Source organism: Hemicordylus capensis, chromosome 1 (genome assembly GCF_027244095.1).
Source record: "Hemicordylus capensis ecotype Gifberg chromosome 1, rHemCap1.1.pri, whole genome shotgun sequence".
NCBI lineage: Eukaryota > Metazoa > Chordata > Lepidosauria > Squamata > Cordylidae > Hemicordylus > Hemicordylus capensis.
In genome coordinates this window covers 75942871-75962624 of record NC_069657.1, presented here as the reverse complement: position 1 = coordinate 75962624, position 19754 = coordinate 75942871, and positions in this window count along the sequence as shown.

Below are 19754 nucleotides of genomic sequence, written 5' to 3'. Positions count from 1 at the left end.
GGACAACACAAGGAGTCCCCAGTGCATGGACATGGGCATGCAGGAGGCCCCTGCCTCAACCTCCCATAACTCACATTCACCATAAAAGTAGTTTGAAAAGTGGTGGGTTAATCGTGGAAAGCAAGTGCTGGCCAGCAAGTGGAGCTGCAGCAATTGCACCAGGAGCCTGCTGCTCATGTGACCTCCCCACCCGATCCTGCAGGAAAAGACAACGAGAATCTGGATGCTCAATAAGCTCTCACCTTATTCACAAGTGCATTTCAAAGCAATTTGTATTGCCATCTGCACATGTCCTTAGCAGCCTCAGACCAAATATGGCATGGATTATAGCATGGATTATAGCAGCTCAGTGCAGGTGAATTGAGACATTTCCCTAACACTATCAGGTGTTGCAGAATACAGCAAAATTACACCACGCTTTTCATGCCAGGCCTTTATATTATGTGACCTAAGCTCATTGTTCAGCCCACTTAATGGTCCCAGTTAGCAGGGGTGTTTATTGAGAACGTGTGGCTTGTTGTCAGGCAAGATGGTGGCAAAATACCAGGGCTCTCCACTTTGCCAGAGAAAAGGGCTTGAATCAGCACATTAATTTGATCCGAGCACACAAGACAGACAGAGCCACCTATGGGAAAAGACCTGACTAGCAAGCCAAAAGCTGCTGGTTCGAATCTCCACTGGTACCTATATTGGGCAGCACGATATAGTAAGATGCTGAAAGGCATCATCTCATACTGCATGGGAAGAGGAAATGGTAAAGCCCTCCTGTATCCTACCAAAGACAACCATAGGGCTCTGTGGGCACCAGGAATCGACACCAACTCAATGGCACACTTTACTTTACACAAGACAGCATGTACACATTTGGGGAATGCAGCAGTCCTTGCCAAATTATAAATACTGTGGACACCAAATGACAAATCTGACATGACACTGGTTCTCTTAGAGCAGCACTGCATAAATTTTGGCCCTCCGGCTGCTGTTGGGTTACAACTCCCATCATCCCCAACCAAAGTGGCCAATAGTCAAGGATGATGGGAGCTGTAGTCCAACATTGACAGGAGCTTTGATTGTGTAGCCCTGTCTTAGAAGAAGAAGGCCCCACCACAATGTCAAAGAGCATTACAGTTCCCAAGACGCCACTCAACTGGATTGTTTGGATCCATTAGGTGAGTTTGCTTCTCAGTTACAATAAAATGAGGCATAACTGGGTGACCAAGAAGCTAGAAAGTCAAACCCCTTGAGTAAAAGAGATGAGGAAAAAGTTGGAGGTGAAGAAAACATTGTGAGATAGGGAAAACAGACACCATATCCATGAACTTGGGCCTGAAGTGCCAATATCAAGTCCAGCATCTGACAAAAATGACTAATGTGATATAACTCAGGTTGAGAAATCTCAAAAATAGACATTGCGATTTGAATGTCTTAATCCATGAGACTGAAGATCTCAAAGGAGACATGGTATGGCCAGATTTTTAGAACGTTGGTCTATGCTGCCTGTTCTTCCTGTATCTGATTCTGGTTTTGAGAGAGAGCATCAGGCTGCGACACCCAGGCCCATGAAGAATTCAAAGCTTCATGTTCTAGTTTGTTTTGTGTGCTATCCTTTTAAATAAAACTAAATCAAAGGCTTAGAAGTTTTAGATGTCTTGAGAACAGGTGCAGATCGATCAAGACCTATGTTCTGATAACTTCTGGAGGTGCAAAGCATTTACAGTCTACACAGAATGTCTTACTAGAGAGGCTGAGATTCCCTAGAGATACTTCTTGTCAAACACAAGAGGCAATATCTCTGTGCAGTTAGTCATAAGGAAACATGTGAGCACTGACTTCTCCTAGAAATGGAGGAGAGGTCTTACTGCCCTCTTTAGATTCTGAAGCAGATAATACTCCTAGATTGGCTTACACAAGTTGTGCAAGTGGTCACATATATCAAACAAGACCAAAAAAGAAAGAAAGAACCATGCAACACATTATGAAAGGATGCTTTTTTCATGACTCTATAATATTCTTAGACTGTGACAATCCTTTGCAGCAACAGAATGATGTAGCCACTCCTGGAACTTCTCTATAGCCTGGGGCTGAGAATAATTTACAAGCATGCTAATCCCTTGTTATCCTCAAGGTGGCAATATTGGCCCACATTCCAACTGAAGCATCATGCAAAGAGCCTTGTTAGCTGTTTAAGATCTTTTCTCTCAGCCCCCTGCTATCCACCTGTGGGCTTTGTGTGATGCACTCTCCTGCTAACTGGCAAAGAGGCACTTTTAAAAAGTGGCAATTTACTTTACTGAGCAGGGGAAGAACAACTGGCCCTATCCACCCAGTAGCATCCCTCCAGTGGCTGTTGGTGTCTATCTTATGTTTCCTTCTTAGATTGTGAGCCCTTTGGGGACGGGGAGCCATCTTGATTTGATTTGTTTGTTTATTATTTTGCTATATAAACCGCTTTGGACACTTTTGTTGAAAAGCAGTATATAAATATTTGCTGCTGTTAGTGCAAGACCTCTTCTAGGAGAAATTCCATCCAGTGATCGATAGCTGAAAAGTCTTTTCAGACAATGATATATCCAGTCTTCTTCACTGATTCCTATGGATGACATTCCTGGGATTTCATATAGTTCCTTGCAGATTTCCCCCCACAAATAGCCATCTAATCCATGAAAGAAGAATGGCTTGTATGATGCACAGCATTACAGGGATGTAACACTCTGTCCGGGGACTGCTGCAGACTTCTAAAGTAGTTCCACTGTTCAGAAGCAATGATTCCACAAGCAGTGCTACCACAATTTCCCCCATTGCTGCAAACTTTAATGCACAGTGCAAAATTTTGCACAAGGAGGAAAAGGTGTGGGTGGCTATAGCACAACCCACTGCGAAATGGTCATATGCATAGGTGGCTAGGTAGGGGAGGGTTTGTTCCCAACGGCATTCCTCGTCCTCACATGCCCCCTCACCTCCACACCTGAGCATACGTTTCTTCTGGTTCTCACCCACTGGCCACTTGACTGATAGGACAATCTTCAATTCCCTTTAATTTTTTCTTACTTCTATTCTTGCACAATAGCACTCTTCTTTAGCCTTTAGAGAAAGAACTTTTCTCCCTCTCCCTCCCTCCAAACGATTGTTGCTGCTGCTCTAGATTCAGTGTTGCAAAGAACTAGGAGACAGCCTTTGCCACTTCCAAGGACATGGGCGTAGCAAGGCTGGAGTGGGCCCCTGTCCAAGGAGTCTTTGTTTGCTACCTTATTTACTCTCACTCCTACAAGATCGGATAGGGAAGATTTAAACAGCCAAAAGTCGAGCCCCAAAACTTTAAAGTGTGCCTGAATAAAAAAAAAAACCTCTGAGCTATCTGGTTGAAAATCCTGTTGTATAATGGCCTCACAAAGGTCTACCATGCTTCTGGCTTTCTTCCTGTTTTGACAAGAAAGAAACCAGCTACGAGCATTTAGTGATTTCCCATTTTAGTCTATGGCCAAAGCATCAGAGAAAGACATCTGAATGTAGCAGCCTCCGTGCCCTCTTCACCAGATTGTAATACCTAATGAAACACCTCCTCCTCCATCTAGTTGGTTTTCCCCACAAGCATTCAGAGAGAGAGAGAGAGAGAGAGAGAGACTTTTCACTATAGCACTTATTTCCACACACCTCCAGTGTGCAAAAGAGCAGCAATTTGATTTTTTTAAAGGGATTAAATAGTGGTCCCAGCAGCAGAACTGATGCATGATTACTCAGAAACAAGTCTCATTAACTTCAATGGGACTTACTGCCAGGAAAGTGTGTATAGGATTGCAGTCAGGTCATTAGAGGGGGACAATCAGGCGGCTAGAAAGGGAAATAATTCAGCAGGATTTTCAGGAACATCAGCAATGAAATCCAGAGAACAAGGAAGTACTTTATTTCTTTCCATCCAAGCTCCAAGCAAGTTCCATTAGAGTTTTGAGAAAAATTGAGGGCAAGTGGGGGTGTGTGTGTGCAATGTTGCAGAAGTTGGTCAGCTGGAATTGCAGTAAACTGGAAATGCAGTATTGCACAAGAACAAAATTAAATAAAAAGGGAAATCTGTCTCTTTCTCCGTATGCACAGAAATTAAGCACCTTACAGGTGATGAAAGTGGGAGGGACAGTGGGAAAGAGAGGGAAGGGTAGGAAGGGACCACCTTGATGCAAGCAGAAAATAGTGGGATGAACTATCACAAGAATGGCCCAAGAATAACTCCCATAAGCAGTTCTTGCATGAGCCTTCCGCAAGAACTCCCTTCTTCTGGATATTAAGAGGGACGTGTCACTAAGCAGCACAGTCAGTAGCTAGACTCTGTAGTATCAATCATATCCTAAGTCAAATATGATACAACACTTATTTCATTTTGAAATGGAGTATGCAAGCATTTTTTTCATTCGTTTAATGTTAAAGGCATGGAGAATCTGGTCAAAAGGTGCAGAATGAAAAATGTTTTTTTAGTAAGGGAAGCCAGATATTATGTTGCAGGAGATCCATCAAAAGAAAGAATGAGATAAATTTATAAAGTAATCTTGTGCCAATTTGTAGCCAGCACAAGAACATCTACACTGTGGGAAATAGCTGATATCATAATTTTAAAAGTTTGAACTTAAGGTGTTATGGCAGATTTTTATTTGTTAGCTTTCTAGAGGTATTGGCAAATATCAGGATGCCTTCATTCGGCCCCTGTAACTGGGAACTTTTCAAAGTGGTGTATTTCTTGTATTTTGCAGGGAGAGAGCAATTGTACCTGTACACACACACACACACACACACACACACACACACACACACACACTGTCCCTCCCATGGCTGCCTGTTGCTGGTGTCTCTCTTATGTTTTTTTTTTTTTTAGACAGTGAGTGAGCTCTTTAGGGACAGGGGACCATTTTCCTATTTTTTTTTCTATGCAAACAACTTTGAGAACTGTTTGGTTTTGTTGTTGTTGAAAAGTAATATATAAATTAATAATAGTAATAATAATAATTCTAAAATCAGCTCCAGCCCCAATACGTCTTGAACACTTCTGTGGGATGCCATGACAAATATATGCTATTTGTAGCCATTGCTCTTAAGAACCAGGCCAGGTAGATCAGGAAAGAATTACTGGTGGGAATTAGTAACTGGAAGCAGCTCATGGTGGGGGGGACGGGGAACTGGGACTACAAAAATTTATAGAGCACAACTGGAAAAGAGATGTGAACTAGAAGTGGCAGAAATCCGTAGGATTCATAAAACAATTTATTTTAATCAAAAATCACTGAATTTGAAAACAAATATTCCGGATTGCTAGTTAGAGTCTTAAGGAAGATGCCCACTGTCAAGAATGTCCACTGAAAACTCAACACTAGCATATACAACAGATTTTCATGTGACTTTGCTATCAACTTTTCAACTTATCTTCCCACATCCACAACTGTATACCATAAAAAGTGAAGTATTAACAGATAACTTAAGCAAATATATCCATGATCTCTCTAGATCCATTTACACATACATCCTGAAATGTCTATTCCTCTTGCTACCACATATCTCAGGCTGATTCCATTTTGCAGAAATCACTACAATGTTTTCCAGTTAAACTAACTAGTGTAGAAGTTTGGAAAGGGTACCCATAGTCTCCCTTTTTGTGTATTAAAAAGAGGAGTGGGGCTTCAAAATATCATTTGGGACAATTGTGTTATTGCACCCTGGCTTGTTATCACCCTCCAGTGGTGTTTTGGGGAAATGCAAAGGTAGAAATAGGAGGCATGTGTTAACACTACCAAGTTAAATGTGTCACCTTTCCTACCGAGCTCTGTGGCAGTATACCTTCCTATATGGATTTCTGTATCCAGAGGGAAACAGAGCAGGGACCACAAAGGGAAGATGTGAATTTTTGGAAGGGTGGTATAGAAATCAAATAAATAAATAAAATAAAAATAAATAAAAGGGAAGGTGATAGGTTGGAGGGACACCTTGGGTAGACATTTGGACTCTTGGCCATTTGGCAGATAACAATATCTTGGCTTTTTACCCAGGCTTTTATATGAGTGTTGTTTTTGTTGCTGCTGCTCTATATTTTATGGTCCTATTATGCATGTGTTTTAAACTTTGAACTGGAATATAAAAATACAAATCTAATTTAATATTTTTATCGTGTAACTGTTTTATAGTCCAGCGTGGAAAGCCAGCATGGTATAGTGGTTAGAGTGCTGGACTAGGACTGGGGAGACCCGAGTTCAAATCCCCATTCAGCCATAACACTAGCTGGGTGACTCTGGGCAACCTACTTCACAGGGTTGTTGTGAAAGAGAAACTCAAGTATGTAGCACACCGCTCTGGGCTCCTTGGTGGAAGAGCGGGATATAAATGTAATAATAATAATAATCCTATATTGTTTTACATGTTTTATAAACCGCCTTGAGATTGTTTTAATGAAAGGTGGTATACAAATTTAATGATAAATAAATGCATTAACAAACATCACCATTAATCATCAATAAACAAACATCATCACAGGTACTGAATACTCATGTATCACTGCCTTAGCTCCCCAGTTTTGTACATGATGCTATTGGTTTTTTGGTCCAATGGAAACTCTTTTGTTTCAGACCAAAATGTTATAACTGGTTGTTCACTTAAACCCTGAAATATTTCAGTGTGGATTATGAATATATTCAATACATGAAGTCAGTATTGCATTTTGGTGCACATTCTGAAATGTACAGAAGGTACAGCAAGAGACTGTTGTTGTTTGTCATACTCAGTGATGATCTGCTGAACATTTAATGCAGGTGCAAGGAAGGAGGTCATCTGCAGGAACAATTGTCAGTCATTGAGATGAGAGCAAATCCTCACTATCCCTTAAATCCAAATAGCATAAGACACAAATGAACAGCATTTTCATATAGGCATTATTATGATGTCACTGTAAAAGACTGATCTCAAGAAATGAATGATTTGGAACCATAACAATCTGTAGCTTTGGATAGTTTGGGCTTCATAGAATGACATTCAGAAATCTCCTGATATAAGACTGAAACAATATTGCAGCTCTCACCAATCCTTGACTTTCTTCATGGTCAAAAAGATCAAACACACCAAGCCTGAGCATCCTGAATTACTTGGTAGAGGGACATTATTATAACTTCAGTGGGTTTTTTTTAACTCTTGCAGGTCTCATGGACAGATAAAACATTCATTACATGAAATAGTGCATCTTTCTTTCCATTATACAAAATAAAATACATTATTTGAAAAAGCAAATTGATTGTTAAGTACATTTCATCAGACAAACCATACGATTTTGCTGGATGCTCATCAAACTGACAAATCATTTTCATTACAAAAGTTTCTAGTTTTATCTTTTCTGTAAAAATGCTCTGGAGTGACATCAAATAATACTCTTAACAAAAACCACATCATCACCTGAGATGATCATTCCTTGACATGCTGACTGTAAGCAGAGGAGTACCTAGGTAATTTTGGAGCCTGGACCTAAAGGCTTTTGGAGCCCCCGCACCCCCCCACAGTATTTTTAACGCATTTTTAACACCACCACACTGCTTGGAACAGACTAAAAAGGATTTGGGGGGCCCCGAGGGGTTGTGGAGACCCTGGACTTCGGCCCAAAATTCCAGGGATAAGAGCGCCTCTGACTGTAAGTAATCTTTGTCACAGAATCTGTCTTTCAGTTCAGAGTCAATGAAGCTATTCTTACGACCAGGAGAAATCGGGCTAAGGGAGCCTAGCCTGATTTCTCTTGGTCATCTGCTGCCATGGGAGCTGTGTGGATCCCGGCAGCAAACAACCCAAAGTACCTCTCCCCTTAAACAAGGTTAGTGGAGCAGCGAGTGCTTACAAAACTATGGTGCAGCCACACCTGGAGTACTTCATCTCTAAACTGCCTTATCAAGACCTACTCAAACACTGTTTGTAACTGCAGTATGGCAATGTCATCCCTGCCAAAATTCAAACATCAGGGAAGGTGAACCCTTTGCCTCCTTGTATGTTTTGCCTCATCTAATTCAAGATAAACTGTGGTACTTCATTGCAGCATGCTGTTCTTGACTCTTTGATTTGTGTTTCCTTAGCTGGTGCATGTTTATATTTCAATAAGTACTTGTGCATACAAGTACTTGCATCTACATCACATCATTACATCTAAAAGTTGGTATGATAATGTAGATTAGTAGCAAACATAAGGACACAGGACGCTGCCTGGTCCATCTAGTTCAGTATTGTCAACACAGACTGGCAGTGACTTCTCCAAGGTTACCTTGGAGAAGGAATTTTCCCCAGCCCTGCCTTGGAGATGTCAGGCAGGGAACTTGGAACCTTCTAACACATTATTTATATGCAAATCACTTATCTGAGTATACACCTATCCCATGAAGACAGGGCTAGCCCTCAGAAACATAGATGCCTGATCATATTCAAATTTTCAGCATTTAACATAAATATCACCAGACCTAGCCTTCTAGCATATGAGGTGTATATTAAGCTTTAAGGTACTATTACAAAACATGTAATGAATTGGTACTGGCCAGAAGTGCCTTCTTTCAGCTTCAGCTGATACGGCAGGTAGATCTGTTTCTTGATATAAACAACCTCAGAACAGTGGTACATATGTTGGTAACCTCCAGACTGGATTACTGCAATGTGCTCTATGTGTGGCTGCCCTTGTGTGTAGTCCGGAAACTACCATTGGTACAGAATGTGGCAGCCAGGTTGATTTCTGGGTCATTCTGGAGAGACCATATTACTCCCGTATTGAAAGATCTACACTGGCTGCCGATAAGTTTCCGGGCAAAATACAAGGTGCTGGTTATAACCTATAAAGCCCTAAACGGCTTGGGCCCTGGGTATTTAAGAGAATGTCTTCTTCATTATGAACCCCACCTTCCATTAAGATCATCAGGAGAGGTCCGTCTGCAGTTACCACTGGCTTGTCTGGTGGCTACTCGGGGATGGGCCTTCTCTGTGGCTGCCCCAAAGCTTTGGAACATGCTCCCTGGTAAAATAAGAGCTTCCCCATCTTTGACAACTTTTAAAAAGTCTTTAAAGAGACATCTATTAAAGAGACACCCAGGCTTTTAATTAAATATTGTTTAAACAGTTTTAACATCATTTTAAAATGTTTTAAAATTTAAATTGTTTTAATGCTTTAACTTTTACTGTATCATTTATTTTGTTTTAACTAATGTTTTAACTTTTTCTGTTTGTTTGTTTGTTTGCTTGTTGTAAACTGCCCAGAGATATGAGTTTTGGGAGGTATAAAAATATGTTATGTTATGTTAAAATGAATGAATGAATGAATAGGTTTGAATAAATGGCTGTGACTCTTCATCACTACAATGTGTGCTGTCCTCCTTTTCACCTGTCTGCTTATACTGTAAAACTATTCTTTCAAGGGTTGTCTTCAAGGTGTACTTCACTTATGTGTTATACATTTTCTGCTAAAAATCACCCTCTAAAGCTGCTGTTTGCAGCAGAGAGGCAAAGTAAGAGCCACACCCTCTCCGGTTGGCCTTAAGAACAGCACTAAAGACACACCTGCTTTTAGTTCATTTTAAACCTAATTTTAAATTATAATCAGTTTATCTATTTTAACTGTTGATTTTAAAGTTTATAGATGTTTTAATTAGTTGCAACTGTTAATTGGTTGCCACCTGTTAAATAATAATAATACTATCCACAACACAATACTTAGAGATAGATGGTGGTTTAGCAGAACTCACTCTTGAAATATTAATTCTACTAGGCTGTGTTTTGAGAATGATATAGGAATGGCAGCATATATGTTTTAGTAATACAGCATGTGAGTAGTGCAAATGGGTGAGCATATGATGGGGAGTATGTGAATGATGATACAAATGTGTTAGAACAAAGATGCAATGGAAGTATTACACACTGTAATTATTGTGTAATTTTTATTACACAAATCAGTGAATTTACACAGGGCTCTCATTTTTTCTGTTATGTGGCTTTGATCTTCTGCACAATTCTTGCTGGAAAAAGTTTCCTTGATGTTTTGGTCTAAGACCGTAAATAAAATTTGACTACTGAAGTTTCCTTGAAAATGCAAATTTGCTCTTTCTTTGATATTTACTTGTTTGGATACTTGTTTGTTTGTTTACTTGTTTCTATATTACAGAGTCTGTACTCATCTATCCAAATGCATAGGTGCCATTGTTTGAACTCCTAACAATGGGTGTGTGTTCATATACACATAACAACATCACGGTTGATATCTTTTCTCCAATGGCAGATAACCATAGATGCCAGAGCATGGAGCAAAGTGATGGAGCAAAGTGATCTAGTGATGAAGACTTTCTTGTCCAATCAAATTTCCTTCTCAAAACAGTATAGCATGTACACTTCAAGCTAATGTTAATGAAGGGTCTGCATATCTTATCCTGAAGGGAAGTACTGATAAAATTAATAGACTGTCATTGTTATGCATGTGTTTAATTGGAGTGTGCATGGACCATTTGGCATGGTTCAGTCTGAATTCGGTTCAAATTCGGACCAAACCACACCAAAGTGAACCAGTTCAGTCAAACTGATCAGCTGGGTTGGTCAGTTCAACAAACAAGCTTGAACTGGTTTAAAATGGTTCGCAAGCAAACCAGTTCTTAGGGTTGTGCATGTACTAGCACACATATGGGTGTCGGCCATGAACTTGGCGATGCTGATCAGGGCTGCAAGTAGCAATGCTGCAGCCCAGCACACCCGCTATTTTGGAGAGCCCCAGAGGGGGGAAAGTGGTGGGGTGGGGGCTGATAGGTAGGCAGCCCCTTCCCTGTCCCTTAAAGCAATCCCCCCATCCTTCGAACCGGCTCAGATGCCAGCAGACCAAACCGGTTCCGTGCACATCCCTACAGGTTCTGCACATCCCTAGTGTTTAAGGGGGAAGAATAATCTGATCAAGGAGTTCCATTAATTGGTTAAGTGGAAGCAAAAGCAGTATTAAAACATTATGTAATATCAACATAGAGAGGCCAAGAAGATACATGTAACTTACACTAGATTCAACTCCCATAAGTTCAATAAAAATACAGTTTTTTAAAAAAGGATGTTTGGGAGTAGAATGGTGGGGAGAGGAATATTGACGGATCACTCGAGATGGAACACATCCAAGCCTGAGGAGGCTGGATGTGAGTAGTTCAGGCCACAGCCCTGAGAGGATTGCTTCCATACGATTTACTCTCTCCCATAAAACCAGCATTACGTTCATCGGCATGTGTGTCTGAGAGCTTTACTAGCTATCAGTTAGCTGGCTCTTTTCCTGCCATAGATTAGGCTGGGGTTCCTCCTTTGGAAAACAATCTCTCCAGGGAGGACATCTGCGATGGAAGAATTGCATCCAGATGCTGAGGAACATGCAAATGAAGAACAGAGCTGAATCTGCCCCCACTTCCACCAGAGCCAGGATTTAGTAATAAGACCTGGCTGCTTGCTGGTGCCTTGGGATTGACTGTGGGGGTTTGCTGCCTGCTGCCTGGAAGAACATGCTGCTACTGCCTGGGAAAACAGGCTGCAATCTGCAATATGTTCATCAAGCAACATCGCTGAATGGAGTGTTTGCCTGTGGAGTTTGGATAAAATCTACTGTATGCAGTAGCTGACAGAGACTCTGCCACACTAAATATACACAAGATGCTATACACAGAAATAGCTGGAAAGTTGAATGTAGAGACAATATTCAAGAATGTTCCAATGTGGTGGTCTTTCGGGGTGGGGTGGGGGACATTAATTTTTAATACAGGAAAAGGTTCCCTGTATTTGCAAAATGGAAGTTCAGTGTGTAAATGTACTGGTAGCCAAAACAGGGGAGCAGGGAGAGGGTGAGGTTATGGCAGAGATGATTACCCTTGGAGAAAAATGCCAGTGGGCTGAAACAGTCCTCCACCCCCATAGCGAAAGGTGAGGACTGCAGATGTGTGCTGCCCTTGAGTATGATGGTAACAGAGTGTGTGCAGGCATGGGCCATCATCAGCTGGCTGGGATGGGAAGTTTCTTCAAAGGCTGAAAGGAAGCAAGTGGCTGGCCTCCCTAGGGCCTAAAGGGGGCAGAAAAAGTCCCAGAGCTCAATTTTTACTCCCAAACCCCTGAGCCCATGCTTTAAGCTGAAAGAGAAACTGCCTCCTCACAAACATAAGGGAGGAGGGAAGTGGGCCTTCCCGAAGGACCCGCTTCCTCTGATGTGTGAATTCCCCCATGTATCCCCCCCCGCCCCACAACACAAAGGTCCACACTTGTAAAGATATTCACAAAATAGACAAAAGACAAGCAAGACAAAGTAAAGCATACTGCTGGGCTGTTTACAATATCTAAAATATAGCTGAACGGAGATCAGGAGTTTTAGCTATGAAGTACTTTGGGTGGTCCTCAGGCATGTGCACGCTCCTAAGCCCACTGAAATCAAGGGGCGAAAGCACACCTTACTCTGGTTAGGACTGGCTTGGAAGGCTTATAAAGAATTAACAACACAGTAAGTTATAAAGATGCTGAAAGGCATCATCTCATACTGCACGGGAGATGGCAGTGGTAAACCAGTTGCAGGGGAGTAACAGCAGGAGAGAGGGCATGCCCTCAACTCCTGCCTGTGGCTTCCAGCAGCATCTGGTGGCCCACTGTGCAAAACAGGATGCTGGACTAGATGGGCCTTGGGCCTGATCCAGCAGGGCTGTTCTTATGTTCTAAACCCCTCCTGTATTCTTCCAAAGACAACCACAGGGCTCTGTGGGCACCAGAAGTCGACACTGACTCGACGGCACACTTTACCTTTAAGTTATTAGTAATGCATACAACAAGCTTGCAGTTCTTTGGGAATCTGTTCCTCAGATACAAAATGTATTGTATGAAATGGTCCAAAGGTGCCTGGAGTTGGCAATTTAACTACCTTAATTTGTGGAGTGAGAGGTCACAAGCTAAAGCTATGTCCTCCTGAGAAGGGAAAAATAAGTGAATTTATTTATTTATTTATTCATTCATTCATTCATTCGATTTCTATACCGCCCTTCCAAAAATGGCTCAGGGCGGTTTACATAGAGAAATAATACATAAATAATTTGAAGGAAAAGGAGGAATGAGAGGAAATTCAAGTTCCAAAGAGATGTCTGTATTGCCCCAACTCACACTGCTTGACAAGCTTACAATTCAATTTGTTTAAAATATGTGCTGTCCATTACGATTTGTCAATGAAAAAGTATGCATTGTTTGTGTTAATACAATGCTGCTCTCTACTGGTTGGAATGGGTAGTGACATCCCGGGCTTGCGAGAACAATATTTAATTTTATGCTGAAATGCAGAAGTTCTCACTGGATCTTATTTATTTAAATTCAGCAGTTAGATTCTGACGGTCTGTTTGCTCTGGTAACCAAGGCTTAACTTTTGGGGCAAATGTCTGCCCAGTGTGGGACGCAGCACGAACACAGAGCTGCTACACTGAAAGTCAAATATTTCATTAGATCAAAATAAAAATCTTTATATGAAACCATTAAGATTTAATTGGCTGACATCTTGACCAATGAAGTGTGTGCGCTAGCAGGCTCTGCAGGGATGCAGGAGGAGCCCTTGCCCAACTCCCCCAGTCCTTTTACACTCATGCTGTTGTGTAAGAGTGCTAATACTTTCAGAGCACAGGCAGCACTTGGGTATATGAGCACTCTTGCACCACAGCTTGAGTGCAAGCGGACTGGGGGAGTTGTACAATGGCTCCTGCTGTGCCGCTGTAGTTCCAGCACACTCTCCATGAGTCAGGGTGTCCGCCACCACTGTCCCCACAATCCAAAGCAGGGAAATGCTATCACTGGGCCTGATTTAAGCAGTGACTAGCAAGTGTGCTCGTTCTTTGTGCCCTTTAAAGATGGTCACAACAAAAATATTATTCTATTTTGGATTGCAGATTTCTCCCCCCTAATGGGACATAGCTACCTTCAATATACTGCCTTCAATATATTGTAAATTTACTCAGGTTATAGCCTGGATTACTTTCCTGTAAGAGTAAACAGTCTAGGCTCATGATAAAACACGACGCAAACACACAAAACCAATTTTACCCCTGAAGGAACAGCATAGCTGTCACTTTTAAAAACTATTTTTACACTTTTAAAAAGTACCATGCCCAATATAATTCTGGCTTCCAAGGCCATGTCTTGCACCTTTCATGCCAAGTAATCCTAATTATATCATGACTCATGACTAACTGATGACCAAAATTCCTCAAGGCAATACACACCCAACGTCAATACAAAGCAACACAAATTCCAGTGGATTAAGCCCATCCTCAGTTTGTGTGACCAGGAATATTAAACAAGAAATTAATTTGCCTACTAGTCTATGAGAGCAGAAGAATGAAACGCATTCATATATCAGAGATTCAAATTACTCACCAGGGATATACTTATGTCCTCCTCCGAAGTGTTGTGCAGTGGGCCTTATTTTCACTTTGAAGCACTGTGGTCCAAATCCCAACTCAGCCACAAACTCACTGGGCAAGTTATTGCCATGGCCACAATTTGGAAGTCTGCACAATTATAGCCTCTGCTATAATTCCTGGTCTCTCACCTGCTGCCTAAAATAATGGATTGTTAAATACTCTGAACACAAATTATGCTCTAGAAAAATTATGTGGTCATACTAATCATAGCATTAGCCTCCTTCAGACGTTAATAATGAGTGCAGCAGCACTCACGGTTACAGCTGAGGAAGTGGGGAGGAAATCCTGCCCTGGAGCTGTCACTCACCCCTGCCTGCCGGGTTGTCACAGTGATGCTGCCATTTGTGTGAAGCGTTGTAATCGTGATGGCTGGTGCTTCCATGAGCGGATTGCCCAAGGCTGCTGCTCATGGTAGCTTTGGCCATCACGGTTACGGCACTTCCTCCTTCAGGCCAACAGAACCATAACCGTGAGCACCCGACAGGAGGCGGTGAACAGCATTCACTGTAACAGAAATTCCCAGATGTTCTTGACTACAACTTCCAGCAGGTAATGGCATTTGGCTAGAGATTATGGGAGTTGTAGTCAACAACATCTGGAAATCCTTGTTACGGGGAATACTGGCAGTGAGTGGCAACTTTGGAGCAGGATTTCCGCCCCACTTTCCCAGCTGTAACCGTGAGCGCCATTGCATTCAATAATGTGTGACTAGGGCTATTGAGAGACTTCCAAGACATCTAAAGAATAGAAGTGCAGTATTTTATCCCCAATGGAATTTAATTGGATCAAGCGAACAGAGGAGTAGGGGCAGTCCTGCCATGAGGCAGTTGCCTGAGGCAGATCACTGGGGCACCAGCAGGGCAGCAAAATGCAACCCTTGAGGCATGAGGGAGCTGCAATAGCAGCTCTTCGGGACCAACCTGATTCCTGCAGAGCGCAGCTCTCCCCATCCCCTTTGCAAAGACTGAATGAAGCGCAAGCTGAGAAGAGGAGGCTGTGGCAACCTTCCCTCCTCCCCACCCACCCCAGCTTCCAAGTTTCAGTTCTGAAAGTGGGGTGGCCCCCACCAGGGTCATGGGGCAAAGCAGCAACTGGCCACTCTTGCAAAGAAGCTTCTTTGAACTTTTACAAAGCAAATTGCTAAAGTTGCTTACTTATGCATTGGTGGTTGGTGACTACTAGCTACAAGACACACCCCACCTCAGGGACCACAGGAAACCGTTTTAGCGCTGGAGGAATGTAACCAATGCAGGAGAAAGAATGGAAGGTTTTGTAGCCAGTTGGCTGATTAGGAGGAGCCTCGGGGGGGGGGGGGCAAATGCTGCTTCAGAGACTGTCTGGCTGTCTTCCTGCTCCCCTATGCTCAATTTTGAAAAACATTACAGAAACACCAGATGTTTCCAGTACCCTCTACTCACAATGGCCTGGGAGCGTCTAATGTTAAGGAATGTGGGGGATAGAACGGGTCATACATAGCATCACTTAAAGCTCAATCATAAACATGTTTATTCAGCAAGAACAATGGAGAACCTTGTAGCAAAGACTAACCAAATTATTGGAGCATTAGACCTTTGTACATAGTCTACTTCATACATAAAGTATCATCCTCACTTTGCAGGGGTGTGTATGTGTGTACATGTTCACACACATACATCCTGCAAACTGAGGTCTCTCTATATCGACAGAGAGGTGCGGGCGGGAGAGAGAGACACAGAGAGAGACACACACACACAGAGACAGACATGACGATTTTTAATGCTGCAAACAGAACTCCACATATGTATTTTATGGATCCAAGGAGGAGGCTGTTCCTCAAAAAGATTAGTATAAGTTTGTTTATTAACAAACAAAAATATAATGTGAAAGACCTTTCGGCTTCCACCTTCTTCAACTGCTCTGATGATGTTATACGCATGGTACTGTAGCTGCAGTCAGTTATAGAACATTCATGATGGAGTGTTCAACAGTCTAGGATTGGCTGCTGCAGACATATCATTGCTGCCTTGGAAGCTGAGACTTCCCTTCCAAGAGGGCCAGCGTGGTGTAGTGGTTAGAGTGCTGGGCTAGGACCTGGGAGACCCGAGTTCAAATCCCCATTCAGCCATGATACTTGCTGGGTGACTCTGGGCCAGTCACTTCTCTCTCAGCCTAACCTACTTCACAGGGTTGTTGTGAGGAGAAACTTAAGTACGTAGTACACTGTTCTGAGCTCCTTGGAGGAAGAGCAGGATATAAAATGTAAATAATAGTGTCCTGAATGCATGGATCCAAAAGTCCTCTCTTGCTTCCAGTTTCACGGTATCTGATGGCATCTCTATTGCAGTGATTGACAAGACAGATAGTGTTTATTCACCAGTGTTAAAATGTTTAATTTTTTGAATATAATTGAAAATTTTATCATTATAGAAGCATGTACATAGGTAATTTGTTGTCTTACCTACATTTTAACATTACATAAACAAGTTTTCTGAACTCCTGCTCTTGATCGGTGGGAGTTTTCATAACATAATTTTAAATGAAACTTTTGTAAAAAAAAAAATTTAAATCTTCTATTGTAGGACTTCTTCAGAAAAAGTCAGGGCATAAGTATTTTAAATAATTAGATACACTTAACTGACTGTACTTCTTCCATTCCATAGCCAAGTTCTGGTTGCACTTTTACTCCCACTCCCACCCCCACCTCCCTATATAAACTCATAGGAAACATAGGAAGCTGCCATATACTGAGTCAGACCATTGGTCTATCTAGCTCAGTATTGTCTTCACAGACTGGCAGCGGCTTCTCCAAGGTTGCAGGCAGGAATCTCTCTCAGCCCTATCTTGGAGAAGCCAGGGAGGAAACTTGAAACCTTCTGCTCTTCCCAGAGCGGCTTCATCCCCTGAGGGGAATATCTTGCAGTGCTCACATGTCAAGTCTCCCATTCATATGCAACCAGGGCAGACCCTGCTTAGCTATGGAGACAAGTCATGCTTGCTACCACAAGACCAGCTCTCCTCTCCTCTCATATTTAAACTCTTTGGTTTACATATGAGAGAAAGTGCTTACAGTTTTCATTCATGCTCAAAATACCATGGAAATTGCAAGTCAAGGTGGTCACCTCAACTTCCACACCATACAAGCAATAAAGTCTGAATACAATCTTGTCCACATATTATTCTGGCTTTAGAACACAAGAACAGCCCTGCTGGATCAGGCCCAAGGCCCATCTAGTCCAGCATCCCATTTCACACAGTAGCCCACCAGATGCCTCTGAGAAGCCCACAGGCAAGAGCTGAGGCCATGCCCTCTCTCTTGCTATTACTCTCCTGCAACTAGTATTTAGAAGCATCTTGCCTCTGAGGCTGGAGGTGGCCTACAGTGCTCCCTCTAACACGGATCCCCAGATGTTGTTGACTACAACTCCCATAATCCCCAGCCAAAGGCCATTGCAGCTGGGGATGCTGGGAGTTGTAGTGAACAACATCTGGGAATCCCTGTTAGAAGGAACAGTGGTGGCCTATAGCCCGAAGACTAGCAGCCATTGATAGACCTGTCCTCCATGAATTTATTTTATTTATTTATTTAACACATTTGTATACCATCCAAAACACAAGTCTCTAGGCGGTTTATGTATCTAACCCCTTCTTAAAGCCATCCAGGCAGCTGGCTGTCACCACATTTTGTGACAGAGAATTCCATATGTTCATTATACATTGTGTGAAAAATGCAATGTTGGTTTTTGATCCTAAATTTCTTGGCAATCAGTTTCATTGGATGACCCCTGGTTCTAGTGTTGTGAGAGAGGAAGAAAAATTTCTCTCTATCCATTTTCTCCGCACCATGCATGATTTTATAGACCTCTATCATGTCTCCCCTCAGTCGTCTTTTCTAAATTAAATAGCCCCAGGTGCTATAGCCCTGCCTAATAAGGAAGATGCTCCAGGGAGGCCCCTGTTCGTCTTGGTTGCCTTTTTCTGCACCTTTTCCAGTTCTACAGTGTCCTCCTTAAGATATGGTGACCAGAACAATACCTAGTGCTCCCGGTGTGGCCACACCATAGTTTTGTATAAGGGCATTATAATATTAGCAGTTTTATTTTCAACCCCCTTCCTAATGATTCCAAGCATGGAATTGGTCTTTTCTGCAGCTGCCACACATTGAGTCGACACTTTCAATGAGCTGTCCAACACCTCAAGATCCCTCTCCTGGTCAGTCACCAACAGCTCAGACCCCATCAGTGTATATGTGAATTTGGGGGGTTTGCCCCAATATACAGCACTTTACTCTCACTTACACTGAACCGCATTTGCCATCCCACAATTTGGAGAGATCCTTTTGGAGCTCCTTGCAATCTGTTTTTTATTTCACTACCCTAAATAGTTTGGTATCATCTGCAGATTTGGCCACCTCGTTGCTTACCCCAACGTCTAGATCATTTATGAATAAATTAAAAAGCACTGGTCCCAGTAAAGATCCTTGGGGGACCCCACTTATTACTTCCCTCTCCATTGACAGAACTAGGTATACTATGTCAACTGGATAACCTTTATCTACACACCTGTTGACACACTCAAGGTACAAGGTAAATCCAAAAGGTTGGTAAGGCAAGATTTACCTTTGCAGAAGCCATTCTGGTTCTCCTTCAGCAGGGCCTGTTCTTCTATATGCTTAACCATTTTGTCCTTGAAAACGCTTTCCATCAATTTACCCAGCACAGACTTTAAGCTAACTGTCCTGTAATTTCCTGGATCCCCCATCAAATCACTTTTTGAAAATTGATGTTAACATTGGATACGTTCCAGTCCTCCCATACAGAGCCTGATTGTAGGTATAAGTTATATATTTTTGCAAGGAGGTTGGCAATTTCACATTTGAGTTCTTTAAGGACTTTCAGGCAGATACTATCTGGCCTATTAATTTTTAATTTTATTGGCTTTACCAATTAGGCTCCATGCATCCACTTTACCTTTGAATTCCAGCATGATACTGGGATGGGGAGAGGTGTGTTTACAAGTGCAGGTCCCCCAATCACTGGCTAGAAGTACACCTGATGAATTTCTGCCTGATGTGTACTTACAAGGTAGATGCTTCCCCAAAATTGATAATGGCTTTTGAAAAGTCACTATATTACACCAGTGCTCTGCATAATTGTGTTAAAATTTTACCTCTACAGTTTTACAGCACTTTAGAAAGTTTAAATCACTTCACCTACATTACCTTATGAAATATGCACAGGTGTTCTGCAGTTGAACACAAGTTTAGCAGGAGGTTGTTTGTCGGAATGAAATAATAATTGCCAAGAGTGGGGCAGTTCTATTCATCTATTAGAAAAGGGAAACTAG